The sequence below is a fragment of the Paramisgurnus dabryanus genome, chromosome 13 (assembly GCF_030506205.2).
Source record: "Paramisgurnus dabryanus chromosome 13, PD_genome_1.1, whole genome shotgun sequence".
NCBI classification, from domain to species: Eukaryota; Metazoa; Chordata; class Actinopteri; order Cypriniformes; family Cobitidae; genus Paramisgurnus; species Paramisgurnus dabryanus.
Genome location: NC_133349.1, coordinates 38,614,771 through 38,638,122, shown reverse-complemented (window position 1 = coordinate 38,638,122; position 23,352 = coordinate 38,614,771). Strand labels below are relative to the sequence as shown.

General features: G+C 43.1%; 36 non-coding genes and 19 pseudogenes across 36 annotated transcripts; all 55 read right to left on the bottom strand.

The window, feature by feature from the left end:
- Window positions 1–8,681: 8,681 nt before the first annotated feature.
- Window positions 8,682–8,800, bottom strand: LOC135742583 (5S ribosomal RNA; annotated as a pseudogene).
- Window positions 8,801–8,920: 120 nt separating this feature from the next.
- LOC135742924 (5S ribosomal RNA) lies at window positions 8,921–9,039 on the bottom strand. The gene has a single exon (XR_010530326.1). It is a non-coding gene; the product is annotated as a 5S ribosomal RNA (ribosomal RNA).
- Window positions 9,040–9,165: 126 nt separating this feature from the next.
- LOC135741936 (5S ribosomal RNA) lies at window positions 9,166–9,284 on the bottom strand. The gene has a single exon (XR_010529773.1). It is a non-coding gene; the product is annotated as a 5S ribosomal RNA (ribosomal RNA).
- A 121-nt stretch (window positions 9,285–9,405) lies between these two features.
- On the bottom strand, window positions 9,406–9,524 carry LOC135742364 (5S ribosomal RNA; annotated as a pseudogene).
- A 120-nt stretch (window positions 9,525–9,644) lies between these two features.
- Window positions 9,645–9,763, bottom strand: LOC135742420 (5S ribosomal RNA; annotated as a pseudogene).
- A 125-nt stretch (window positions 9,764–9,888) lies between these two features.
- On the bottom strand, window positions 9,889–10,007 carry LOC135742766 (5S ribosomal RNA). The gene has a single exon (XR_010530173.1). It is a non-coding gene; the product is annotated as a 5S ribosomal RNA (ribosomal RNA).
- Window positions 10,008–10,132: 125 nt separating this feature from the next.
- On the bottom strand, window positions 10,133–10,251 carry LOC135742767 (5S ribosomal RNA). The gene has a single exon (XR_010530174.1). It is a non-coding gene; the product is annotated as a 5S ribosomal RNA (ribosomal RNA).
- A 1,534-nt stretch (window positions 10,252–11,785) lies between these two features.
- Window positions 11,786–11,904, bottom strand: LOC135742768 (5S ribosomal RNA). Its single transcript, XR_010530175.1, has one exon. It is a non-coding gene; the product is annotated as a 5S ribosomal RNA (ribosomal RNA).
- Window positions 11,905–12,029: 125 nt separating this feature from the next.
- LOC135742769 (5S ribosomal RNA) lies at window positions 12,030–12,148 on the bottom strand. The gene has a single exon (XR_010530176.1). It is a non-coding gene; the product is annotated as a 5S ribosomal RNA (ribosomal RNA).
- Window positions 12,149–12,273: 125 nt separating this feature from the next.
- Window positions 12,274–12,392, bottom strand: LOC135741960 (5S ribosomal RNA). Its single transcript, XR_010529796.1, has one exon. It is a non-coding gene; the product is annotated as a 5S ribosomal RNA (ribosomal RNA).
- Window positions 12,393–12,513: 121 nt separating this feature from the next.
- LOC135742365 (5S ribosomal RNA) lies at window positions 12,514–12,632 on the bottom strand (annotated as a pseudogene).
- Window positions 12,633–12,757: 125 nt separating this feature from the next.
- LOC135743020 (5S ribosomal RNA) lies at window positions 12,758–12,876 on the bottom strand. The gene has a single exon (XR_010530421.1). It is a non-coding gene; the product is annotated as a 5S ribosomal RNA (ribosomal RNA).
- A 125-nt stretch (window positions 12,877–13,001) lies between these two features.
- LOC135742771 (5S ribosomal RNA) lies at window positions 13,002–13,120 on the bottom strand. The gene has a single exon (XR_010530178.1). It is a non-coding gene; the product is annotated as a 5S ribosomal RNA (ribosomal RNA).
- A 121-nt stretch (window positions 13,121–13,241) lies between these two features.
- On the bottom strand, window positions 13,242–13,360 carry LOC135742366 (5S ribosomal RNA; annotated as a pseudogene).
- A 120-nt stretch (window positions 13,361–13,480) lies between these two features.
- On the bottom strand, window positions 13,481–13,599 carry LOC135742018 (5S ribosomal RNA). Its single transcript, XR_010529851.1, has one exon. It is a non-coding gene; the product is annotated as a 5S ribosomal RNA (ribosomal RNA).
- Window positions 13,600–13,724: 125 nt separating this feature from the next.
- On the bottom strand, window positions 13,725–13,843 carry LOC135741950 (5S ribosomal RNA). The gene has a single exon (XR_010529786.1). It is a non-coding gene; the product is annotated as a 5S ribosomal RNA (ribosomal RNA).
- A 125-nt stretch (window positions 13,844–13,968) lies between these two features.
- Window positions 13,969–14,087, bottom strand: LOC135742772 (5S ribosomal RNA). Its single transcript, XR_010530179.1, has one exon. It is a non-coding gene; the product is annotated as a 5S ribosomal RNA (ribosomal RNA).
- Window positions 14,088–14,212: 125 nt separating this feature from the next.
- On the bottom strand, window positions 14,213–14,331 carry LOC135742187 (5S ribosomal RNA; annotated as a pseudogene).
- A 121-nt stretch (window positions 14,332–14,452) lies between these two features.
- LOC135742518 (5S ribosomal RNA) lies at window positions 14,453–14,571 on the bottom strand (annotated as a pseudogene).
- Window positions 14,572–14,691: 120 nt separating this feature from the next.
- Window positions 14,692–14,810, bottom strand: LOC135742925 (5S ribosomal RNA). Its single transcript, XR_010530327.1, has one exon. It is a non-coding gene; the product is annotated as a 5S ribosomal RNA (ribosomal RNA).
- Window positions 14,811–14,935: 125 nt separating this feature from the next.
- LOC135742920 (5S ribosomal RNA) lies at window positions 14,936–15,054 on the bottom strand. The gene has a single exon (XR_010530322.1). It is a non-coding gene; the product is annotated as a 5S ribosomal RNA (ribosomal RNA).
- A 121-nt stretch (window positions 15,055–15,175) lies between these two features.
- LOC135742472 (5S ribosomal RNA) lies at window positions 15,176–15,294 on the bottom strand (annotated as a pseudogene).
- A 120-nt stretch (window positions 15,295–15,414) lies between these two features.
- LOC135743067 (5S ribosomal RNA) lies at window positions 15,415–15,533 on the bottom strand. The gene has a single exon (XR_010530467.1). It is a non-coding gene; the product is annotated as a 5S ribosomal RNA (ribosomal RNA).
- Window positions 15,534–15,658: 125 nt separating this feature from the next.
- LOC135741918 (5S ribosomal RNA) lies at window positions 15,659–15,777 on the bottom strand. Its single transcript, XR_010529756.1, has one exon. It is a non-coding gene; the product is annotated as a 5S ribosomal RNA (ribosomal RNA).
- A 125-nt stretch (window positions 15,778–15,902) lies between these two features.
- Window positions 15,903–16,021, bottom strand: LOC135742294 (5S ribosomal RNA; annotated as a pseudogene).
- Window positions 16,022–16,141: 120 nt separating this feature from the next.
- On the bottom strand, window positions 16,142–16,260 carry LOC135742166 (5S ribosomal RNA; annotated as a pseudogene).
- A 125-nt stretch (window positions 16,261–16,385) lies between these two features.
- Window positions 16,386–16,504, bottom strand: LOC135741834 (5S ribosomal RNA). Its single transcript, XR_010529676.1, has one exon. It is a non-coding gene; the product is annotated as a 5S ribosomal RNA (ribosomal RNA).
- A 121-nt stretch (window positions 16,505–16,625) lies between these two features.
- LOC135742271 (5S ribosomal RNA) lies at window positions 16,626–16,744 on the bottom strand (annotated as a pseudogene).
- A 125-nt stretch (window positions 16,745–16,869) lies between these two features.
- LOC135742056 (5S ribosomal RNA) lies at window positions 16,870–16,988 on the bottom strand. The gene has a single exon (XR_010529886.1). It is a non-coding gene; the product is annotated as a 5S ribosomal RNA (ribosomal RNA).
- A 125-nt stretch (window positions 16,989–17,113) lies between these two features.
- Window positions 17,114–17,232, bottom strand: LOC135742295 (5S ribosomal RNA; annotated as a pseudogene).
- A 120-nt stretch (window positions 17,233–17,352) lies between these two features.
- LOC135742167 (5S ribosomal RNA) lies at window positions 17,353–17,471 on the bottom strand (annotated as a pseudogene).
- Window positions 17,472–17,596: 125 nt separating this feature from the next.
- Window positions 17,597–17,715, bottom strand: LOC135742773 (5S ribosomal RNA). Its single transcript, XR_010530180.1, has one exon. It is a non-coding gene; the product is annotated as a 5S ribosomal RNA (ribosomal RNA).
- A 121-nt stretch (window positions 17,716–17,836) lies between these two features.
- Window positions 17,837–17,955, bottom strand: LOC135743069 (5S ribosomal RNA). The gene has a single exon (XR_010530469.1). It is a non-coding gene; the product is annotated as a 5S ribosomal RNA (ribosomal RNA).
- Window positions 17,956–18,081: 126 nt separating this feature from the next.
- Window positions 18,082–18,200, bottom strand: LOC135742774 (5S ribosomal RNA). The gene has a single exon (XR_010530181.1). It is a non-coding gene; the product is annotated as a 5S ribosomal RNA (ribosomal RNA).
- Window positions 18,201–18,326: 126 nt separating this feature from the next.
- Window positions 18,327–18,445, bottom strand: LOC135742775 (5S ribosomal RNA). Its single transcript, XR_010530182.1, has one exon. It is a non-coding gene; the product is annotated as a 5S ribosomal RNA (ribosomal RNA).
- Window positions 18,446–18,570: 125 nt separating this feature from the next.
- On the bottom strand, window positions 18,571–18,689 carry LOC135742776 (5S ribosomal RNA). Its single transcript, XR_010530183.1, has one exon. It is a non-coding gene; the product is annotated as a 5S ribosomal RNA (ribosomal RNA).
- Window positions 18,690–18,815: 126 nt separating this feature from the next.
- LOC135742777 (5S ribosomal RNA) lies at window positions 18,816–18,934 on the bottom strand. Its single transcript, XR_010530184.1, has one exon. It is a non-coding gene; the product is annotated as a 5S ribosomal RNA (ribosomal RNA).
- A 125-nt stretch (window positions 18,935–19,059) lies between these two features.
- LOC135742778 (5S ribosomal RNA) lies at window positions 19,060–19,178 on the bottom strand. The gene has a single exon (XR_010530185.1). It is a non-coding gene; the product is annotated as a 5S ribosomal RNA (ribosomal RNA).
- A 125-nt stretch (window positions 19,179–19,303) lies between these two features.
- On the bottom strand, window positions 19,304–19,422 carry LOC135742779 (5S ribosomal RNA). Its single transcript, XR_010530186.1, has one exon. It is a non-coding gene; the product is annotated as a 5S ribosomal RNA (ribosomal RNA).
- A 121-nt stretch (window positions 19,423–19,543) lies between these two features.
- LOC135742367 (5S ribosomal RNA) lies at window positions 19,544–19,662 on the bottom strand (annotated as a pseudogene).
- A 120-nt stretch (window positions 19,663–19,782) lies between these two features.
- Window positions 19,783–19,901, bottom strand: LOC135742269 (5S ribosomal RNA; annotated as a pseudogene).
- A 125-nt stretch (window positions 19,902–20,026) lies between these two features.
- Window positions 20,027–20,145, bottom strand: LOC135741951 (5S ribosomal RNA). The gene has a single exon (XR_010529787.1). It is a non-coding gene; the product is annotated as a 5S ribosomal RNA (ribosomal RNA).
- A 125-nt stretch (window positions 20,146–20,270) lies between these two features.
- On the bottom strand, window positions 20,271–20,389 carry LOC135742780 (5S ribosomal RNA). The gene has a single exon (XR_010530187.1). It is a non-coding gene; the product is annotated as a 5S ribosomal RNA (ribosomal RNA).
- A 125-nt stretch (window positions 20,390–20,514) lies between these two features.
- On the bottom strand, window positions 20,515–20,633 carry LOC135741769 (5S ribosomal RNA). The gene has a single exon (XR_010529614.1). It is a non-coding gene; the product is annotated as a 5S ribosomal RNA (ribosomal RNA).
- Window positions 20,634–20,754: 121 nt separating this feature from the next.
- LOC135742519 (5S ribosomal RNA) lies at window positions 20,755–20,873 on the bottom strand (annotated as a pseudogene).
- Window positions 20,874–20,998: 125 nt separating this feature from the next.
- LOC135742931 (5S ribosomal RNA) lies at window positions 20,999–21,117 on the bottom strand. The gene has a single exon (XR_010530333.1). It is a non-coding gene; the product is annotated as a 5S ribosomal RNA (ribosomal RNA).
- A 121-nt stretch (window positions 21,118–21,238) lies between these two features.
- Window positions 21,239–21,357, bottom strand: LOC135742473 (5S ribosomal RNA; annotated as a pseudogene).
- Window positions 21,358–21,477: 120 nt separating this feature from the next.
- LOC135743070 (5S ribosomal RNA) lies at window positions 21,478–21,596 on the bottom strand. The gene has a single exon (XR_010530470.1). It is a non-coding gene; the product is annotated as a 5S ribosomal RNA (ribosomal RNA).
- A 125-nt stretch (window positions 21,597–21,721) lies between these two features.
- On the bottom strand, window positions 21,722–21,840 carry LOC135741920 (5S ribosomal RNA). Its single transcript, XR_010529758.1, has one exon. It is a non-coding gene; the product is annotated as a 5S ribosomal RNA (ribosomal RNA).
- A 125-nt stretch (window positions 21,841–21,965) lies between these two features.
- LOC135742296 (5S ribosomal RNA) lies at window positions 21,966–22,084 on the bottom strand (annotated as a pseudogene).
- A 120-nt stretch (window positions 22,085–22,204) lies between these two features.
- Window positions 22,205–22,323, bottom strand: LOC135742168 (5S ribosomal RNA; annotated as a pseudogene).
- Window positions 22,324–22,448: 125 nt separating this feature from the next.
- LOC135742782 (5S ribosomal RNA) lies at window positions 22,449–22,567 on the bottom strand. The gene has a single exon (XR_010530189.1). It is a non-coding gene; the product is annotated as a 5S ribosomal RNA (ribosomal RNA).
- A 121-nt stretch (window positions 22,568–22,688) lies between these two features.
- Window positions 22,689–22,807, bottom strand: LOC135742926 (5S ribosomal RNA). The gene has a single exon (XR_010530328.1). It is a non-coding gene; the product is annotated as a 5S ribosomal RNA (ribosomal RNA).
- Window positions 22,808–22,933: 126 nt separating this feature from the next.
- Window positions 22,934–23,052, bottom strand: LOC135742783 (5S ribosomal RNA). The gene has a single exon (XR_010530190.1). It is a non-coding gene; the product is annotated as a 5S ribosomal RNA (ribosomal RNA).
- Window positions 23,053–23,178: 126 nt separating this feature from the next.
- Window positions 23,179–23,297, bottom strand: LOC135742784 (5S ribosomal RNA). The gene has a single exon (XR_010530191.1). It is a non-coding gene; the product is annotated as a 5S ribosomal RNA (ribosomal RNA).
- Window positions 23,298–23,352: the final 55 nt, after the last annotated feature.

The window sequence follows — 23,352 nt, the reverse complement described above, 5'->3', positions numbered from 1 at the left end:
AAAAGGGCGTCCTCTCCCTTTTCTTTTAGAAATATCTTAAAGTTTTCTTCTTTATTCCCTTTTATCTCTTGTTGCTCAATCCAGTGTTTTGGAATTGCTTCTTTTACCTGATTATATTGTTTTTCTATGATTTTCACATTAACGGTATCTTCAACTTCTTCTATTTCATCTATAATGGCGTGCAAGGGTAGAAATCCTTTTTTTACTTCATATAAAACATCTCTAATTCTCTTGAAACCAGCATTAATCCATTGTTTAAAATACAGTTCTTTATCCATGAATAATATATTCTCATTTAAAAAGAGTGGTTGATTTAAGAATTCCTCTCTTTTCCCCGGCTTTACACATAAGTGTTTTTTAAAGTCCCTCCATGCTTCTAAAACTTCCACATAGAATTCTGGTATTCCAGTTATCATAGTTTGCTTCAATTTCATCCACAAAATATCTGAACCTATTCCCATATTTCCACACTTGTTTAAAAATATCTTCATTATCTTTTTCCATTCTTCTTGATTTTCATCATTTAAAAACCTTTTAACTGTTTTGATTCTAAAACTCTTTTTCTTTAAATCCGGATCTTGTAAACCTAATCCACCCTCTTCCACTGGCCCTATTATTGTTTCATATGCAATTTTTGAAGGTTTAGAATCCCATAAAAAATTTAAAACTGCTGCTTTTATTAGGGGTCAAGCACCGAAGGTGCTGAGACACCTATTGGAATTGTACTTTTTTCTTCTTCTTAGCCATTGGTGTCTATGGCAGCCCTATGAACCGTATGTAGGAAAATGATGAAATTTGGCACAGTTGTAGTGGTGGTCATAAATAGTCATGTGGCCAAAAATGGGGTCTCTAGCAGTAACTCTATAGCGCCACCATCATCTCAAAAATTCAATGTTCAAATGGTTATAACTCATGATCCATTTGCTCTATGAAAATTCTACTTAGTACACGTGATTGCTCTCCTCATGCTTATTGTTTTTAATACCTTACAGTAAGACTCCACCCATTACAGTAGCGGCCATTTTGAAATGTACAGTATTTCGTTTTTTCGCTACTCCTCCTTCAAATTTGGTTCAATTCTTATGAGATTTGGCACATGTGATCTTTGGAGTGAGCCGCATAGAAATGACTGAACAGAATTTTGATATTTTTCTTTATTTAAAAGTAATTCATGCGTGAACTTAATAAGATTGACGCAAAATTGGTTCTGAAGCTGTATCTCGGTCATTCTTTGATCAATCGAGATGAAATTTGGTACGCTTCATGTCGACCATGAACTGGGGGTCCATGCCAAATTTGGTGACAGCGCCACCTATGGGTCATGAGATAGTAAAAAAGGCTATTTTTGCGCATAACTTCTGAATCGTTTGTCAGAAAATTATGATATTGGTGTCTACGGATTCCTTACCTCATGCCGCATCTGTCGATGTGCGTTATGCCGGCTTTGACCGAATCGCCTGTCCGCCATTTTGAAATTTGTGATAATTTGCTTTAACTTTTGAAGTATCGGATATATTGGCGCAAAAATCGGTAGGAAGCTTTGGCATGATGTCCTGATTGTATCTGGGAAGTCAGAATACAGCGCCACCTAGGGGTTATAAACTATAACAGTTCTTATAGAACTGCTCTTAACTTCTGAATACTTTGTCGGATATTAATTTTCTTTGTGAAATTGTATTCACTGGTTTATGCCGATTGCAACGATACCTCGTTTGTCATTTTCCATCATTCTGTTCATGTGTTATTGTAAGGCATATGGTAAATGATTTTTTCGCTACTCCTTTTACAAATTTTGTTTATTTTATGCCAGGTTCTGCTCGTATAATGTTTGGAGCAATCCGCACAGAAATGACTGAACAGATTTTTCTTGCACCTAGGAATTTTTTTGAGAAAAACCTCTGTAAAGTTGATCGTCCCTGTGATGTTGTCTATTTGTCATAGTTAATTACTTTATATTACATTTTATAGCGTTACTCTATGGAATGTTCTTCTTGTCTTCAATCTCACTTGAGCTTTTTGATTCTCATATACATTGTATTTCTGTGATTTCTGCTCTGCGGTGTCATTTCTACATCTTTGGTGATTGGCATATGTCAATGCTTGCATTTCTGTAATCTCTTTCCTGCTGCCCCTTGAGCTGTGTCTGCTGAGTGGCGCATCCACTAAGTCGTATGCATAGAGATCCTGAGTTCATGGGTTCGAATCCCACCTGAGGCAGGTGTTAATTTCTTCTATTAAAGTTTTGTTCTTTCCCACCTATTCTTCTTGACCTGTCTGTAGTTCACATATGTTCTATTTTTGCCATGTTTTCTGTTGCTGCTCTGCACTGCGGTGGTTCTGCTCTGTCATTGCAACGCTTTGGGTACTTGCTGCGCTTTGTGTTCTTGATGCACCTTGGGTGGTCAGTGAGCATTGGGTGATTGATACCTTCTATGTTGCTTGCTGTGCTTTGGGTGCTCATTGCGCTAAAGGTGCTTGGCCCCGAATCGCTGCTTGCAGCTATATTTGTTAGTATTATTATTAGGGGTCAAGCACCGAAGGTGCTGAGACACCTATTGGAATTGTCAGTATTATTATTATTCTGCTGTTTCTTCTTCTTCTTAGCCATAGGCGTCTATGGCAGCCCTATGAACCGTACATAGGAAAATGATGAAATTTGGCACAGTTGTAGTGGTGGTCTTAAAAAGTCACGTGACCAAAAATGGGGTCTCTAGTACTTACTCTATAGCGCCACCAGCAGTGCAAAAATTCAATGTTCAAATGGTTATAACTGCTGATCCGCTTGATCCATGAAAATTCTACTTAGTACACGTGATTGCTCTCCTCATGCTTATTGTTTTTAATACCTTACATGAAAACTCCACCCATTACAGTAGCGGCCATTTTGAAATGTACAGTATTCCGTTTATTCGCTACTCCTCCTTCAAATTTGGTTAAATTGTTATGAAATTTGGCACAGGTGAACTTTGGAGTGAGCCGCACAGAAATGACCGAACAGAATTTTGATATTTATCTTTGTTCAAAAGTAATAAATGCGCAAACTTAACGAGGTTGATGCAAAAATGGTTCTGAAGCTGTATCTCGGTCATTCTTTGATCAATTGAAATGAAATTTGGTACACTTCATGTGGACCATGAACTTGGGGTTCATGCAAAATTTGGTGACAGCGCCACCTATGGGTCATGAGATATGAAAAATTGCTTTTTTTGCCCATAACTACTGAATTGTTTGTCTGAAAATTATGATGTTGGTGTTTACGGATTCCTTGCCTCATGCCGAATCTGTCGATATGTATTATGTCGGGTTTGACCACACCACCTGTCTGCCATTTTGAAATTGATCATAAATTGTTATATCTTTTGAACTATTGGACATATTCGTGCAAAAATAGTCAGGGAGCTTCGGCATGATGTCCTGAAGGTACCTGGGAAGTCAGAGTACAGCGCCACCTAGGGGTTATAAACTATAACAGTTCTTATAGAACTGCTTATATCTTCAGAATACTTTGTCTGATATACATTTTCTTTGTGAAATTTTATTTACTGGTTTTTTGCCGATCGCAACAATAACTTGTTTGTCATTTTCCATCATTCTGTTCATGTGTTATTGTAAGGCATATGGTAAATGATTTTTTCGCTACTCTTTTTACAAATTTTGTTTATTTTATGCCAGGTTCTGCTTGTATAATGTTTGGAGCAATCCGCACAGACGTGACTGAACAGATTTTTCTGCTGAGTGTCAAATTTTTGAGAAATACCTCTGTAAAGCGGACCGTGCCTGTCATGCTGTCCCTTTGTCATATTAAAAAGAATCTGACAAAATTTGCCCATGTTGTTCATTATTGTACAAAATGTTCTTCACAAATTCAGTGCCATTTAAGTTATCTGATTGCCCTACGCTTTGTATTTCTGTTTATTTTTGCTTTGTTGTGTTATTTCTGCCCTTTCAGTGATTGGCATGTCAATGTTTGCAGTTTTGAAGCCTCTTTTCCACAGCCTTTCAACCCATGATTCCTCAGTGGCACGTGCGGTTAGTGCTGTGCTTTGAGAACCTGAGTTCATGGGTTCAAATCCCATGTGCAGTGGTTTTTTGTCTTAACTTTTTTCTCACTTAAGTTTTGTGATTTTCATACTATACATTGTATTTCAGTTATTTCTGCTCTCTGTTGTCATTTCTACACTTTTGGTAATTGCTGGATATCAATGTTTATAGCTGTAAAGCTGTATTCTATAGCTTGGACACACCAACTCAGTGGTTTAATCGTTTACTCAGTGGCGCATGTGGTTAGTGCTGCGCTTTGGGAACATGAGGTCATGGGTTCAAATCCCAGCTCTTACTTTCACTTATTGAGATTTCCTTTTGTGTTCCCTTTAACACGTTCTTCTCGACCTGTCTGGTTTTCCACACGTGTTATATTTTTGAAATCTTTTCTGTTGTTGCTCCGCACTGCAGTGGTTCTGCTCTGCATTTGCTTTGCTTCGGGTTCGAGCTCTGTATTGCACGCTTTCTGCGCTTTGCGCATTTGCTGCGTCGTGTGGTTTTTGCTGTGCTTTGGGTGCTCATTGCGCTGAAGGTGCTTGACCCCGCAATTGCTGCTTGCAGCTATATTTCTTTTTGTTGTGTTTGTTGGCAAAGGTGTAACCCCCAACACGTACCACATTTTAGCCAACATAAGAGCATTTAAAACTAATACTTTTCCTCTTAACGTTAGATCTCTTTGTTTCCAAAAATTTAAAACTCTTTCCATATTTCCAACAACTTCTTCCCAAATCAAATCCCTCATATTTTTTTCATTTTTTCCAATTCTTACCCCTAAAATTTTCAAGCTTTCTTCATTATTAAATGGGTAAAAACTTTCAATTTTTTCTCCCTCCCCTATTTGCATATAAGCTGTTTTCTGTATATTTATCTTTGCCCCTGAACCTTTACAATATTTTTCTAAAATTTCCATTGCTTTCCTGACACTTTTAATATCTCTCACTATTAATGTGGTGTCGTCTGCATATTGGTATATTTTTTGTAGTTCATCATTTTCTTCTAGATCTATCCCCTTAATTTCCTTTTCTTCTCTTATTGCCAGCCCGAGCGTTTCAGCCACAAGACTATACAATTGAACTGACAATGGACATCCTTGTCTAATGGATCTAGTTATAGTAAAGGCCTCAGTTAAAAACCCATTACACTTTATTTGACTTTTGGCTCCACTATATAGAATTTTCAACCATTTTATAAAGTTCTCTCCAAACTCAAACTTTTCTAAAATCCCAAATAAAAACTCATGCTCTACTCTATCAAATGCTTTTTCAAGATCAAGACTTATAACATACCCACTTTTCTTTTTAGCCATCATATAACTCATCACATCCCTTATGTTGCAAACAGTATCTGTAATGTCCTTTCCTTGTATCGCATATGCCTGATTTGTTTCTATTATATTAGGTAAAATTTTCTTCAATCTATTCGCTAAAATCTTCGCTATAAGTTTAAAATCTGTATTTAACATAGTTAATGGTCTATAATTTTGTAAATCATGTTTATCTCCCTTTTTCTTATAAATCAATTTAACAATCCCTATTCCCATAAAATTACTTGTTTCCTTTTTTTTAAAAATCTCATCAAACACTTCTTTCAAGATCGGTACCAGCACTTCCTTAAATGTTTTATAGAATTCGCCAGACAATCCGTCTCTTCCTGGACTTTTACAATTCTTCAACTGCATTATAGCTTCTTCTATTTCTTCCTCTTTAATATGTTCGTCACTTAATTTTTTATCATCTGTATCCAACTTCTTCTTAATTTTTTCTATTAAAAATTCTTTTTCATTTTCTCCTATTCCTTCTTTACTAAACAACTTCTTATAAAATTCCATTATTTCCCTTAAAATTCCTCCTGTTTCTTTAACCATTTCCCCATTCCTCCCTTTTAATTCTTTGATCAAACTAGCCCTCTGTCTATTTTTCTCCAGATTAAAGAAAAACTTTGTGCACTTTTCCCCCTCTACCATATATTTAGCTTTACTTCGTATCATTGCCCCTTTAAATTTTTTCTCCTCTATTTCTCTTAGTTTTTCTTCTAATATGAATGTTTTTTGGATGTTTTCTCCTCCTTCATTTACAATCTGTTTTAATTCATTTCTTATTTCTTTCTCCTTAACAGTTTTTGCCCTTTGCACTAATTTACTCAAGTCTCTTGCATATTTCCCTATTCTGTATTTAACATTATCCCACCATATTCTCTTATCTTCTTTGTACATTGAAGTTTTTTGTTCCTCTTTTATCAATTCCTTAATTCTTTTCTTAAAACTCACCTCCTTTAAAAGTTCTGTATTTAAAATCCACAAGCCTGGCCCCCTCTTTACTCCACTTAGATCCATATGTCCCCATAAAACTTTATGATCGCTAAGAGACGTTTCTTTATAATAAATATTATCAACTACTTTCATAAAGTCCCTGTTACAAATCATAAAATCTATTCTGCTTCTACAAATAAAATTTTTAACTATTTGTTCTCGTGAGAATTCTTTGATACCTTCATTCCTTTCTCTCCAAATATCCACTAGGTCATTTTCTTCCATCAAACTTTTAAGCTCTTTTCTTCCTCTATCCGATTTGAAAATCATCCCTTCTGCCATATCCATTTTGCCAAATACAGTGTTAAAATCCCCCATTATTAAAACCTTTCCCCACTTTTCAATTAATGCCCTTAATGTGTTGAAAAATACTACTTTTTCTTTTTCTACCACAGGTGCATGAACATTACATAAAACAATTCTATCCCCTTCTTCATTAATTTCTATTGCCATACATTTACCTTCACCATCATTATAAACCTCCTTCACATTCTCACACACTCCTTTTTTAATTAATATTGCTACCCCTCTCCCTTTTCTCCCATCCCCATTGTTATAAAAGACCTCTCCTTTCCATTTCTTTTTAAAATTATTCATTACTTCTTCCTTCCAATTTGTCTCTTGAATCATTAAGATATTTGCCCGTTTACAAAATTCTTTTAACTTTTCAAATTTCTCATAGTCCAATAAACCCCTCACATTAATTGTGGCAATGTTCAGCACCATTAAGGTTAAAATAATCCAAATTATTCTTCTCATTCTATTTCGTCTTCAGTTCCAGATAACACTTCAAAGCTGTTCTCATTTTGTCCTCTTCTATTTATTTCTTTTTCTTTGATTTTCATTCTCATTAAGTGTCTTCTTTTAGCCTTTTCAATATTTGGGCTTACCCTTATCTGTCTTCTTCTTGTTGTCACCTCTTCCCAGTCTTTTTTAATGTCACTTCTTTCATCTCTGTCCATCTCCTCTTCTTCCTCTTGTATTTTTGATAGTTCTTGTTCGCCTTCTTTACTCTTTAATCCTTCATCCTCATTTTCATTGTCCACATCCTCTTCCACTGTATCTCCCTTTTGTTCTTCCTCCTCCACCAACTCCTCTTCCATTGCTTCTGTATATTCCTCATCGTCTTCATCATCATTTTGGACATCCTTAGTATCTTCCGCCTCTTTTCCTGCTTCATTTTCTTGTTCCCACCAACATTCACATTTCACTAGCACCTTTTTACAATCTGGGCAGCGCACTGCATCACATTCTCTGGCGAAGTGCCCCGTCTCTCCACAGTTATGACATTTAAACTCCGGACAGTCCTTCATTATGTGTCCAGGCCCCATACACAATCTGCAGAGTTTTATCTGACGATCATGTATTACCCTGAAATACTGCTCCCCTTCTGCTGTTTCAAATCGTGTACTGTAAGGAAGTGATGGTACTTCTTTAGGAAACTTTACTTTCACATAACGGGTGCCGTCTGTGATCTGTGTTCCTGGATAATATCTCCTTTTGATTATTGAATTTGGTGTTACTCCCCATGCATATAGCTTACTTGTTATAGTCTCATCAGAAATATAAGCAGGCAGGTGCATGAAGGAAACAATGCATTCCTTTGTTTGTAAGCTTCTTACTTCACACAAAATTTCTTTGATAATAAGACCTTCTTTAAGAATTTCACATACTTTCTCATTTTCCAGTGTCATTTCATATTCCTTGTTTGCTCTTGGTCTCACAGCTAAAATGTTTGTAACTCCAATTTTTTCTTTCAAAGAATTGATGACATCTTCAGCTTTAACTTCTTTCACCTGAGCCGCATTGACAATCAATGTTGCTTCCTTAGAATATTTTTTATATTCAAATCCATGCATCCTCCTACCTTCATCTTCACCATGTTTGCCATTCTGAAATTCATTTAGTCCATTGTCTGTTCCTTGATCTTTCTCCATACGTTTCTCTTTCTCCATGTTCAAGTCTTTGCCAGGTAGGCCGTCCATTGTGCGCAAAAGCGCCTTTTTTGTCAGCTTCTGAGCAAAGCTCAGAGCTGCTGTAACAAATCTTTTTCAACAAAAAGAAATATGCAACTATTTTTAACAAATAATAGAAAACTTTTTTTGAAAATAAACCAAATAAAGCAAACTGTTGGGAGAGCCTTTCCCTCCCTACTGTAGCCAAACACTTCCTTGTTGCTCTCTAGCGCTCTCAGGGTGGTGTGGCCGTAAGCGAGTGCGGACTTGATTCGAGAGACACTTCAAAACTAATGTGGCAACGCCATGCCATGGGAGAATGCTTACAGAAAGGACGCATTCATGGGAAAAATGACATAAATAATTAATTAATTAAATTCTTACAGCACCAGGTATTCCCAGGCGGTCTCCCATCCAAGTACTAACCAGGCCCGACCCTGCTTGGCTTCCGAGATCAGACGAGTGCGGGCTTGCTCAGGGTGGTGTGGCCTTAAGCGAGTGCTGACTCGATTCGAGAGACACTTCAAAACTAATGTGGCAACGCCATGCCATGGGAGAATGCTTACAGAAAGGACGCATTCATGGGAAAAATGACATAAATAATTAATTAATTAAATGCTTACAGCACCAGGTATTCCCAGGCGGTCTCCCATCCAAGTACTAACCAGGCCCGACCCTGCTTGGCTTCCGAGATCAGACGAGAGCGGGCGTGCTCAGGGTGGTGTGGCCGTAAGCGAGTGCTGACTCGATTCGAGAGACACTTCAGGGCTAATGTGGCAACGCAATGACATCGGTAAATGGTTACAGAAAGGACGCATTCATGGGAAAAAATGACATAAAAAAAATTATTAATTAATTAAATGCTTACAGCACCTGGTATTTCCAGGCGGTCTCCCATCCAAGTACTAACCAGGCCCGACCCTGCTTGGCTTCCGAGATCAGACGAGAGCGGGCGTGCTCAGGGTGGTGTGGCCGTAAGCGAGTGCAGACTCGATTCGAGAGACACTTCAAAACTAATGTGGCAACGCCATGCCATGGGAGAACGCTTACAGAAAGATCGCATTCATGGGAAAAAATGACATAAATAATTAATTAATTAAATGCTTACAGAACCTGGTATTCCCAGGCGGTCTCCCATCCAAGTACTAACCAGGCCCGACCCTGCTTGGCTTCCGAGATCAGACGAGAGCGGGCTTGCTCAGGGTGGTGTGGCCGTAAGCGAGTGCTGACTCGATTCGAGAGACACTTCAAAACTAATGTGGCAACGCCATGCCATGGGAGAACGCTTACAGAAAGGACGCATTCATGGGAAAAATGACATAAATAATTAATTAATTAAATGCTTACAGCACCAGGTATTCCCAGGCGGTCTCCCATCCAAGTTCTAAACAGGCCCGACCCTGCTTGGCTTCCGAGATCAGACGAGAGCGGGCGTGCTCAGGGTGGTGTGGCCGTAAGCGAGTGCGGACTTGATTCGAGAGACACTTCAAAACGAATGTGGCAACGCCATGCCATGGGAGAATGCTTACAGTAAGGACGCATTCATGGGAAAAATGACATTAAAAAAATAATTAATTAATTAAATGCTTACAGCACCTGGTATTCCCAGGCGGTCTCCCATCCAAGTACTAACCAGGCCCGACCCTGCTTGGCTTCCGAGATCAGACGAGAGCGGGCGTGCTCAGGGTGGTGTGGCCGTAAGCAAGTGCTGACTCGCTTCGATAGACACTTCAAGACTTATGTGGCAACGCCATGACATCAGTGAACGCCTACAGAAAGATCGCATTCATGGGAAAAAATGACATAAAAAAATAATTAATTAATTAAATGCTTACAGCACCTGGTATTCCCAGGCGGTCTCCCATCCAAGTACTAACCAGGCCCGACCCTGCTTGGCTTCCGAGATCAGACGAGAGCGGGCGTGCTCAGGGTGGTGTGGCCGTAAGCGAGTGCTGACTCGATTCGAGAGACACTTCAAGGCTAATGTGGCAACGCAATGACATCGGTAAATGGTTACAGAAAGGACGCATTCATGGGAAAAAATGACATAAAAAAAATTATTAATTAATTAAATGCTTACAGCACCTGGTATTTCCAGGCGGTCTCCCATCCAAGTACTAACCAGGCCTGACCCTGCTTGGCTTCCGAGATCAGACGAGAGCGGGCGTGCTTTTTTTTTTTTTTTTTTTTATTGAATAATTTTTCTAACAATTACAAAGCATTTCATACAAAACCATTTGTTTTACACAAAAAAACATCAAATATACACTACCATGAAGTTAAATAGTTACATAAAAGAACAATGAGAAAGAAAACCTTTAAAATTATGAAAAATGTGTCCCGTAACATCTGGCAATCTCCACTTTAAACCCTCTAAAATACTGCAAACCTTGGGCGTAAAAACATTGTAAAAAGCTTCTAACATATTCTCATGTTTAAAATAGGCATACAATCTTTCCATGTACATTTCAGTTTTTCTTTTAAAAACAGTCCATACATCAATTACAATTTTTTCTTTTTTTGCTGCAGTTCGTCGTTCCCATATTGCACTTTTCATTAACATTACACATAAATTAATAAATTTCATGTTTTGACTTTTCCTTTTCCAACCAAACATCACCAATCTATTCCATTCCATTTCATTCTCATTCCATTGTTCGTCCAATTCTTTGATTATGTCCTTACATTTGTTTAAAAAAGAGTCCAATTCTTTGCAGTTCAAAAACAAATGTACAATTCCTTCTTCTCTTTCGTGACATACTTTACACATCGCACTTTGTTCCATTCCTATTTTGTTTAAAATCACATCAGTAAATACCACTTTATGTCTTATTGTGTACTCCAAGGACTCCAGTCTTGTTTCTACACATCTTCCCCTCATGTTTCTCCATATATCTTCCTGTTTTAAATTCACAAATTTATGTAGCCAGAAGCGATTTACAATAGGTTCTTTAAAAACACTGTCTCTGAAAAAGCAATAAAACATCTTAATACTGCATTCTTTGAGAGTGTATACTTTTTCACCCAAAATCACTTGAATGTCTTTCTGTTCTTTTTCCTTTTCCATATTTTCTATTCTTTTAATCCACTCTTTGGGTATAGCTTGTTTAATTACTTCATACTTGTTTATAATTTCTTGTTTGCTGTATTCCTCTTTTGCCTCATCCATTGCATCATACACACATTGTACAGGTAAGAAACCTTCTTTCACTTCATACATTACATCTTTTACTTTAGTTATTCCCACTTCCATCCATTTCTTAAAAAAAATGACTTTGTCTTGTTTTAAAACCTTGTTGTTCAAGAACAGAGGTTGATTTAAAATGTTTTCTCTTCCTCGTGGGTCATATTCAATATTTGTTAAAAACTTCCCCCAAGCACTAAGCAATTCTCTATAAAATCCAGGTATTCTCTCTGTCATCCAATTTTTCGTTTTCATCCATAAAATTCCATCCTCCATGTTAAAATTTTCACATCAAAATGCTTACAGCACCTGGTATTCCCAGGCGGTCTCCCATCCAAGTACTAACCAGGCCCGACCCTGCTTGGCTTCCGAGATCAGACGAGAGCGGGCGTGCTCAGGGTGGTGTGGCCGTAAGCGAGTGCGGACTTGATTCGAGAGACACTTCAAAACTAATGTGGCAACGCCATGCCATGGGAGAACGCTTACAGAAAGGACGCATTCATGGGAAAATATGACATAAATAAATATTTAATTAATTAAATGCTTACAGCACCTGGTATTCCCAGGCGGTCTCCCATCCAAGTACTAACCAGGCCCGACCCTGCTTGGCTTCCGAGATCAGACGAGAGCGGGCGTGCTCAGGGTGGTGTGGCCGTAAGCGAGTGCGGACTTGATTCGAGAGACACTTCAAAACTAATGTGGCAACGCCATGCCATGGGAGAACGCTTACAGAAAGGACGCATTCATGGGAAAAAATGACATAAAAAAATTATTAATTAATTAAATGCTTACAGCACCTGGTATTCCCAGGCGGTCTCCCATCCAAGTACTAACCAGGCCCGACCCTGCTTGGCTTCCGAGATCAGACGAGAGCGGGCTTGCTCAGGGTGGTGTGGCCGTAAGCGAGTGCTGACTCGATTCGATAGACACTTCAAGACTTATGTGGCAACGCCATGACATCAGTGAACGCTTACAGAAAGATCGCATTCATGGGAAAAAATGACATAAATAATTAATTAATTAAATGCTTACAGAACCTGGTATTCCCAGGCGGTCTCCCATCCAAGTACTAACCAGGCCCGACCCTGCTTGGCTTCCGAGATCAGACGAGAGCGGGCTTGCTCAGGGTGGTGTGGCCGTAAGCGAGTGCTGACTCGATTCGAGAGACACTTCAAAACTAATGTGGCAACGCCATGCCATGGGAGAACGCTTACAGAAAGGACGCATTCATGGGAAAATATGACATAAATAAATATTTAATTAATTAAATGCTTACAGCACCTGGTATTCCCAGGCGGTCTCCCATCCAAGTACTAACCAGGCCCGACCCTGCTTGGCTTCCGAGATCAGACGAGAGCGGGCGTGCTCAGGGTGGTGTGGCCGTAAACGAGTGCGGACTTGATTCGAGAGACACTTCAAAACGAATGTGGCAACGCCATGCCATGGGAGAACGCTTACAGAAAGGACGCATTCATGGGAAAAAATGACATAAAAAAATTATTAATTAATTAAATGCTTACAGCACCTGGTATTCCCAGGCGGTCTCCCATCCAAGTACTAACCAGGCCCGACCCTGCTTGGCTTCCGAGATCAGACGAGAGCGGGCGTGCTCAGGGTGGTGTGGCCGTAAGCGAGTGCTGACTCGCTTCGATAGACACTTCAAGACTTATGTGGCAACACCATGACATCAGTGAACGCTTACAGAAAGATCGCATTCATGGGAAAAAATGACATAAATAATTAATTAATTAAATGCTTACAGAACCTGGTATTCCCAGGCGGTCTCCCATCCAAGTACTAACCAGGCCCGACCCTGCTTGGCTTCCGAGATCAGACGAGAGCGGGCTTGCTCAGGGTGGTGTGGCCGTAAGCGAGTGCTGACTCGATTCGAGAGACACTTCAAAACTAATGTGGCAACGCCATGCCATGGGAGAATGCTTACAGAAAGGACGCATTCATGGGAAAAATGAAATAAATAATTAATTAATTAAATGCTTACAGCACCAGGTATTCCCAGGCGGTCTCCCATCCAAGTACTAACCAGGCCCGACCCTGCTTGGCTTTCGAGATCAGACGAGAGCGGGCGTGCTCAGGGTGGTGTGGCCGTAAACGAGTGCTGACTCGATTCGAGAGACACTTCAAGGCTAATGTGGCAACGCAATGACATCGGTAAATGGTTACAGAAAGGACGCATTCATGGGAAAAAATTACATAAAAAAATAATTAATTAATTAAATGCTTACAGCACCTGGTATTCCCAGGCGGTCTCCCATCCAAGTACTAACCTGGCCCGACCCAGCTTGGCTTCCGAGATCAGACGAGAGCGGGCGTGCTCAGGGTGGTGTGGCCGTAAACGAGTGCTGACTCGCTTCGATAGACACTTCAAGACTTATGTGGCAACGCCATGACATCAGTGAACGCTTACAGAAAGATCGCATTCATGGGAAAAAATGACATAAAAAAATAATTAATTAATTAAATGCTTACAGCACCTGGTATTCCCAGGCGGTCTCCCATCCAAGTACTAACCAGGCCCGACCCTGCTTGGCTTCCGAGATCAGACGAGAGCGGGCGTGCTCAGGGTGGTGTGGCCGTAAGCGAGTGCGGACTTGATTCGAGAGACACTTCAAAACTAATGTGGCAACGCCATGCCATGGGAGAACGCTTACAGAAAGGACGCATTCATGGGAAAAAATGACATAAAAAAATTATTAATTAATGAAATGCTTACAGCACCTGGTATTCCCAGGCGGTCTCCCATTCAAGTACTAACCAGGCCCGACCCTGCTTGGCTTCCGAGATCAGACGAGCGCGGGCGTGCTCAGGGTGGTGTGGCCGTAAGCGAGTGCTGACTCGCTTCGATAGACACTTCAAGACTTATGTGGCAACGCCATGACATCAGTGAACGCTTACAGAAAGATCGCATTCATGGGAAAAAATGACATAAATAATTAATTAATTAAATGCTTACAGAACCTGGTATTCCCAGGCGGTCTCCCATCCAAGTACTAACCAGGCCCGACCCTGCTTGGCTTCCGAGAGCAGACGAGAGCGGGCTTGCTCAGGGTGGTGTGGCCGTAAGCGAGTGCTGACTCGATTCGAGAGACACTTCAAAACTAATGTGGCAACGCCATGCCATGGGAGAATGCTTACAGAAAGGACGCATTCATGGGAAAAATGACATAAATAATTAATTAATTAAATGCTTACAGCACCAGGTATTCCCAGGCGGTCTCCCATCCAAGTACTAACCAGGCCCGACCCTGCTTGGCTTCCGAGATCAGACGAGAGCGGGCGTGCTCAGGGTGGTGTGGCCGTAAGCGAGTGCGGACTTGATTCGAGAGACACTTCAAAACTAATGTGGCAACGCCATGCCATGGGAGAACGCTTACAGAAAGGACGCATTCATGGGAAAAAATGACATAAAAAAATTATTAATTAATTAAATGCTTACAGCACCTGGTATTCCCAGGTGGTCTCCCATCCAAGTACTAACCAGGCCCGACCCTGCTTGGCTTCCGAGATCAGACGAGAGCGGGCGTGCTCAGGGTGGTGTGGCCGTAAGCGAGTGCTGACTCGCTTCGATAGACACTTCAAGACTTATGTGGCAACGCCATGACATCAGTGAACGCTTACAGAAAGATCGCATTCATGGGAAAAAATGACATAAATAATTAATTAATTAAATGCTCACAGAACCTGGTATTCCCAGGCGGTCTCCCATCCAAGTACTAACCAGGCCCGACCCTGCTTGGCTTCCGAGATCAGACGAGAGCGGGCTTGCTCAGGGTGGTGTGGCCGTAAGCGAGTGCTGACTCGATTCGAGAGACACTTCAAAACTAATGTGGCAACGCCATGCCATGGGAGAATGCTTACAGAAAGGACGCATTCATGGGAAAAATGACATAAATAATTAATTAATTAAATGCTTACAGCACCAGGTATTCCCAGGCGGTCTCCCATCCAAGTACTAACCAGGCCCGACCCTGCTTGGCTTCCGAGATCAGACGAGAGCGGGCGTGCTCAGGGTGGTGTGGCCGTAAACGAGTGCTGACTCGATTCGAGAGACACTTCAAGGCTAATGTGGCAACGCAATGACATCGGTAAATGGTTACAGAAAGGACGCATTCATGGGAAAAAATGACATAAAAAAATAATTAATTAATTAAATGCTTACAGCACCTGGTATTCCCAGGCGGGCTCCCATCCAAGTACTAACCAGGCCCGACCCTGCTTGTCTTCCGAGATCAGACGAGAGCGGGCGTGCTCAGGGTGGTGTGGCCGTAAGCGAGTGCGGACTTGATACGAGAGACACTTCAAAACTAATGTGGCAACGCCATGCCATGGGAGAACGCTTACAGAAAGGACGCATTCATGGGAAAAAATGACATAAAAAAATTATTAATTAATTAAATGCTTACAGCAGCTGGTATTCACAGGCGGTCTCCCATCCAAGTACTAACCAGGCCCGACCCTGCTTGGCTTCCGAGATCAGACGAGAGCGGGCGTGCTCAGGGTGGTGTGGCCGTAAGCGAGTGCGTACTCAATTCGAGAGACACTTCAAAACTAATGTGGCAACGCCATGCCATGGGAGAACGCTTACAGAAAGGACGCATTCATGGGAAAAATGACATAAATAATTAATTAATTAAATGCTTACAGCACCAGGTATTCCCAGGCGGTCTCCCATCCAAGTACTAACCAGGCCCGACCCTGCTTGGTTTCCGAGATCAGACGAGAGCGGGCGTGCTCAGGGTGGTGTGGCCGTAAACGAGTGCGGACTTGATTCGAGAGACACTTCAAAACTAATGTGGCAACGCCATGCCATGGGAGAACGCTTACAGAAAGGACGCATTCATGGGAAAAAATGACATAAAAAAATTATTAATTAATTAAATGCTTACAGCACCTGGTATTCCCAGGCGGTCTCCCATCCAAGTACTAACCAGGCCCGACCCTGCTTGGCTTCCGAGATCAGACGAAAGCGGGCGTGCTCAGGGTGGTGTGGCCGTAAGCGAGTGCTGACTCGCTTCGATAGACACTTCAAGACTTATGTGGCAACGCCATGACATCAGTGAACGCTTACAGAAAGATCGCATTCATGGGAAAAAATGACATAAATAATTAATTAATTAAATGCTCACAGAACCTGGTATTCCCAGGCGGTCTCCCATCCAAGTACTAACCAGGCCCGACCCTGCTTGGCTTCCGAGATCAGACGAGAGCGGGCGTGCTCAGGGTGGTGTGGCCGTAAACGAGTGCTGACTCGATTCGGGAGACACTTCAAGGCTAATGTGGCAACGCAATGACATCGGTAAATGGTTACAGAAAGGACGCATTCATGGGAAAAAATGACATAAAAAAATAATAAATTAATTAAATGCTTACAGCACCTGGTATTCCCAGGCGGGCTCCCATCCAAGTACTAACCAGGCCCGACCCTGCTTGTCTTCCGAGATCAAACGAGAGCGGGCGTGCTCAGGGTGGTGTGGCCGTAAGCGAGTGCGGACTTGATACGAGAGACACTTCAAAACTAATGTGGCAACGCCATGCCATGGGAGAACGCTTACAGAAAGGACGCATTCATGGGAAAAAATGACATAAAAAAATTATTAATTAATTAAATGCTTACAGCAGCTGGTATTCACAGGCGGTCTCCCATCCAAGTACTAACCAGGCCCGACCCTGCTTGGCTTCCGAGATCAGACGAGAGCGGGCGTGCTCAGGGTGGTGTGGCCGTAAGCGAGTGCGTACTCAATTCGAGAGACACTTCAAAACTAATGTGGCAACGCCATGCCATGGGAGAACGCTTACAGAAAGGACGCATTCATGGGAAAAATGACATAAATAATTAATTAATTAAATGCTTACAGCACCAGGTATTCCCAGGCGGTCTCCCATCCAAGTACTAACCAGGCCCGACCCTGCTTGGTTTCCGAGATCAGACGAGAGCGGGCGTGCTCAGGGTGGTGTGGCCGTAAACGAGTGCGGACTTGATTCGAGAGACACTTCAAAACTAATGTGGCAACGCCATGCCATGGGAGAACGCTTACAGAAAGGACGCATTCATGGGAAAAAATGACATAAAAAAATTATTAATTAATTAAATGCTTACAGCACCTGGTATTCCCAGGCGGTCTCCCATCCAAGTACTAACCAGGCCCGACCCTGCTTGGCTTCCGAGATCAGACGAGAGCGGGCGTGCTCAGGGTGGTGTGGCCGTAAGCGAGTGCTGACTCGCTTCGATAGACACTTCAAGACTTATGTGGCAACGCCATGACATCAGTGAACGCTTACAGAAAGATCGCATTCATGGGAAAAAATGACATAAATAATTAATTAATTAAATGCTTACAGCACCAGGTATTCCCAGGCGGTCTCCCATCCAAGTACTAACCAGGCCCGACCCTGCTTGGCTTCCGAGATCAGACGAGAGCGGGCGTGCTCAGGGTGGTGTGGCCGTAAACGAGTGCTGACTCGATTCGAGAGACACTTCAAGGCTAATGTGGCAACGCAATGACATCGGTAAATGGTTACAGAAAGGACGCATTCATGGGAAAAAATGACATAAAAAATATAATTAATTAATTAAATGCTTACAGCACCTGGTATTCCCAGGCGGTCTCCCATCCAAGTACTAACCAGGCCCGACCCTGCTTGGCTTCCGAGATCAGACGAGAGCGGGCGTGCTCAGGGTGGTGTGGCCGTAAGCGAGTGCTGACTCGATTCGAGAGACACTTCAAGGCTAATGTGGCAACGCAATGACATCGGTAAATGGTTACAGAAAGGACGCATTCATGGGATAAAATGACATAAAAAAAATAATTAATTAATTAAATGCTTACAGCACCTGGTATTCCCAGGCGGTCTCCCATCCAAGTACTAACCAGGCCCGACCCTGCTTGGCTTCCGAGATCAGACGAGAGCGGGCGTGCTCAGGGTGGTGTGGCCGTAAGCGAGTGCTGACTCGCTTCGATAGACACTTCAAGACTTATGTGGCAACGCCATGACATCAGTGAACGCTTACAGAAAGATCGCATTCATGGGAAAAAATGACATAAAAAAATAATTAATTAATTAAATGCTTACAGCACCTGGTATTCCCAGGCGGTCTCCCATCCAAGTACTAACCAGGCCCGACCCTGCTTGGCTTCCGAGATCAGACGAGAGCGGGCGTGCTCAGGGTGGTGTGGCCGTAAGCGAGTGCTGACTCGATTCGAGAGACACTTCAAGGCTAATGTGGCAACGCAATGACATCGGTAAATGGTTACAGAAAGATCGCATTCATGGGAAAAAATGACATAAAAAAAATAATTAATTAATTAAATGCTTACAGCACCTGGTATTCCCAGGCGGTCTCCCATCCAAGTACTAACCAGGCCCGACCCTGCTTGGCTTCCGAGATCAGACGAGAGCGGGCGTGCTCAGGGTGGTGTGGCCGTAAGCGAGTGCAGACTCGATTCGAGAGACACTTCAAAACTAATGTGGCAACGCCATGCCATGGGAGAACGCTTACAGAAAGGACGCATTCATGGGAAAATATGACATAAGTAAATATTTAATTAATTAAATGCTTACAGCACCTGGTATTCCCAGGCGGTCTCCCATCCAAGTACTAACCAGGCCCGACCCTGCTTGGCTTCCGAGATCAGACGAGAGCGGGCGTGCTCAGGGTGGTGTGGCCGTAAGCGAGTGCGGACTTGATTCGAGAGACACTTCAAAACTAATGTGGCAACGCCATGCCATGGGAGAACGCTTACAGAAAGGACGCATTCATGGGAAAAAATGACATAAAAAAATTATTAATTAATTAAATGCTTACAGCACCTGGTATTCCCAGGCGGTCTCCCATCCAAGTACTAACCAGGCCCGACCCTGCTTGGCTTCCGAGATCAGACGAGAGCGGGCGTGCTCAGGGTGGTGTGGCCGTAAGCGAGTGCTGACTCGCTTCGATAGACACTTCAAGACTTATGTGGCAACGCCATGACATCAGTGAACGCTTACAGAAAGATCGCATTCATGGGAAAAAATGACATAAATAATTAATTAATTAAATGCTTACAGAACCTGGTATTCCCAGGCGGTCTCCCATCCAAGTACTAACCAGGCCCGACCCTGCTTGGCTTCCGAGATCAGACGAGAGCGGGCTTGCTCAGGGTGGTGTGGCCGTAAGCGAGTGCTGACTCGATTCGAGAGACACTTCAAAACTAATGTGGCAACGCCATGCCATGGGAGAATGCTTACAGAAAGGACGCATTCATGGGAAAAATGAAATAAATAATTAATTAATTAAATGCTTACAGCACCAGGTATTCCCAGGCGGTCTCCCATCCAAGTACTAACCAGGCCCGACCCTGCTTGGCTTTCAAGATCAGACGAGAGCGGGCGTGCTCAGGGTGGTGTGGCCGTAAACGAGTGATGACTCGATTCGAGAGACACTTCAAGGCTAATGTGGCAACGCAATGACATCGGTAAATGGTTACAGAAAGGACGCATTCATGGGAAAAAATTACATAAAAAAATAATTAATTAATTAAATGCTTACAGCACCTGGTATTCCCAGGCGGTCTCCCATCCAAGTACTAACCTGGCCCGACCCAGCTTGGCTTCCGAGATCAGACGAGAGCGGGCGTGCTCAGGGTGGTGTGGCCGTAAACGAGTGCTGACTCGCTTCGATAGACACTTCAAGACTTATGTGGCAACGCCATGACATCAGTGAACGCTTACAGAAAGATCGCATTCATGGGAAAAAATGACATAAAAAAATAATTAATTAATTAAATGCTTACAGCACCTGGTATTCCCAGGCGGTCTCCCATCCAAGTACTAACCAGGCCCGACCCTGCTTGGCTTCCGAGATCAGACGAGAGCGGGCGTGCTCAGGGTGGTGTGGCCGTAAGCGAGTGCGGACTTGATTCGAGAGACACTTCAAAACTAATGTGGCAACGCCATGCCATGGGAGAACGCTTACAGAAAGGACGCATTCATGGGAAAAAATGACATAAAAAAATTATTAATTAATGAAATGCTTACAGCACCTGGTATTCCCAGGCGGTCTCCCATTCAAGTACTAACCAGGCCCGACCCTGCTTGGCTTCCGAGATCAGACGAGAGCGGGCGTGCTCAGGGTGGTGTGGCCGTAAGCGAGTGCTGACTCGCTTCGATAGACACTTCAAGACTTATGTGGCAACGCCATGACATCAGTGAACGCTTACAGAAAGATCGCATTCATGGGAAAAAATGACATAAATAATTAATTAATTAAATGCTTACAGAACCTGGTATTCCCAGGCGGTCTCCCATCCAAGTACTAACCAGGCCCGACCCTGCTTGGCTTCCGAGAGCAGACGAGAGCGGGCTTGCTCAGGGTGGTGTGGCCGTAAGCGAGTGCTGACTCGATTCGAGAGACACTTCAAAACTAATGTGGCAACGCCATGCCATGGGAGAACGCTTACAGAAAGGACGCATTCATGGGAAAAAATGACATAAAAAAAATATTAATTAATTAAATGCTTACAGCACCTGGTATTCCCAGGTGGTCTCCCATCCAAGTACTAACCAGGCCCGACCCTGCTTGGCTTCCGAGATCAGACGAGAGCGGGCGTGCTCAGGGTGGTGTGGCCGTAAGCGAGTGCTGACTCGCTTCGATAGACACTTCAAGACTTATGTGGCAACGCCATGACATCAGTGAACGCTTACAGAAAGATCGCATTCATGGGAAAAAATGACATAAATAATTAATTAATTAAATGCTCACAGAACCTGGTATTCCCAGGCGGTCTCCCATCCAAGTACTAACCAGGCCCGACCCTGCTTGGCTTCCGAGATCAGACGAGAGCGGGCTTGCTCAGGGTGGTGTGGCCGTAAGCGAGTGCTGACTCGATTCGAGAGACACTTCAAAACTAATGTGGCAACGCCATGCCATGGGAGAATGCTTACAGAAAGGACGCATTCATGGGAAAAATGACATAAATAATTAATTAATTAAATGCTTACAGCACCAGGTATTCCCAGGCGGTCTCCCATCCAAGTACTAACCAGGCCCGACCCTGCTTGGCTTCCGAGATCAGACGAGAGCGGGCGTGCTCAGGGTGGTGTGGCCGTAAACGAGTGCTGACTCGATTCGAGAGACACTTCAAGGCTAATGTGGCAACGCAATGACATCGGTAAATGGTTACAGAAAGGACGCATTCATGGGAAAAAATGACATAAAAAAATAATTAATTAATTAAATGCTTACAGCACCTGGTATTCCCAGGCGGGCTCCCATCCAAGTACTAACCAGGCCCGACCCTGCTTGTCTTCCGAGATCAGACGAGAGCGGGCGTGCTCAGGGTGGTGTGGCCGTAAGCGAGTGCGGACTTGATACGAGAGACACTTCAAAACTAATGTGGCAACGCCATGCCATGGGAGAACGCTTACAGAAAGGACGCATTCATGGGAAAAAATGACATAAAAAAATTATTAATTAATTAAATGCTTACAGCAGCTGGTATTCACAGGCGGTCTCCCATCCAAGTACTAACCAGGCCCGACCCTGCTTGGCTTCCGAGATCAGACGAGAGCGGGCGTGCTCAGGGTGGTGTGGCCGTAAGCGAGTGCGTACTCAATTCGAGAGACACTTCAAAACTAATGTGGCAACGCCATGCCATGGGAGAACGCTTACAGAAAGGACGCATTCATGGGAAAAATGACATAAATAATTAATTAATTAAATGCTTACAGCACCAGGTATTCCCAGGCGGTCTCCCATCCAAGTACTAACCAGGCCCGACCCTGCTTGGTTTCCGAGATCAGACGAGAGCGGGCGTGCTCAGGGTGGTGTGGCCGTAAACGAGTGCGGACTTGATTCGAGAGACACTTCAAAACTAATGTGGCAACGCCATGCCATGGGAGAACGCTTACAGAAAGGACGCATTCATGGGAAAAAATGACATAAAAAAATTATTAATTAATTAAATGCTTACAGCACCTGGTATTCCCAGGCGGTCTCCCATCCAAGTACTAACCAGGCCCGACCCTGCTTGGCTTCCGAGATCAGACGAGAGCGGGCGTGCTCAGGGTGGTGTGGCCGTAAGCGAGTGCTGACTCGCTTCGATAGACACTTCAAGACTTATGTGGCAACGCCATGACATCAGTGAACGCTTACAGAAAGATCGCATTCATGGGAAAAAATGACATAAATAAATAATTAATTAAATGCTTACAGCACCAGGTATTCCCAGGCGGTCTCCCATCCAAGTACTAACCAGGCCCGACCCTGCTTGGCTTCCGAGATCAGACGAGAGCGGGCGTGCTCAGGGTGGTGTGGCCGTAAGCGAGTGCTGACTCGATTCGAGAGACACTTCAAGGCTAATGTGGCAACGCAATGACATCGGTAAATGGTTACAGAAAGGACGCATTCATGGGAAAAAATGACATAAAAAAAATAATTAATTAATTAAATGCTTACAGCACCTGGTATTCCCAGGCGGTCTCCCATCCAAGTACTAACCAGGCCCGACCCTGCTTGGCTTCCGAGATCAGACGAGAGCGGGCGTGCTCAGGGTGGTGTGGCCGTAAGCGAGTGCTGACTCGATTCGAGAGACACTTCAAGGCTAATGTGGCAACGCAATGACATCGGTAAATGGTTACAGAAAGGACGCATTCATGGGAAAAAATGACATAAAAAAAATAATTAATTAATTAAATGCTTACAGCACCTGGTATTCCCAGGCGGTCTCCCATCCAAGTACTAACCAGGCCCGACCCTGCTTGGCTTCCGAGATCAGACGAGAGCGGGCGTGCTCAGGGTGGTGTGGCCGTAAGCGAGTGCTGACTCGCTTCGATAGACACTTCAAGACTTATGTGGCAACGCCATGACA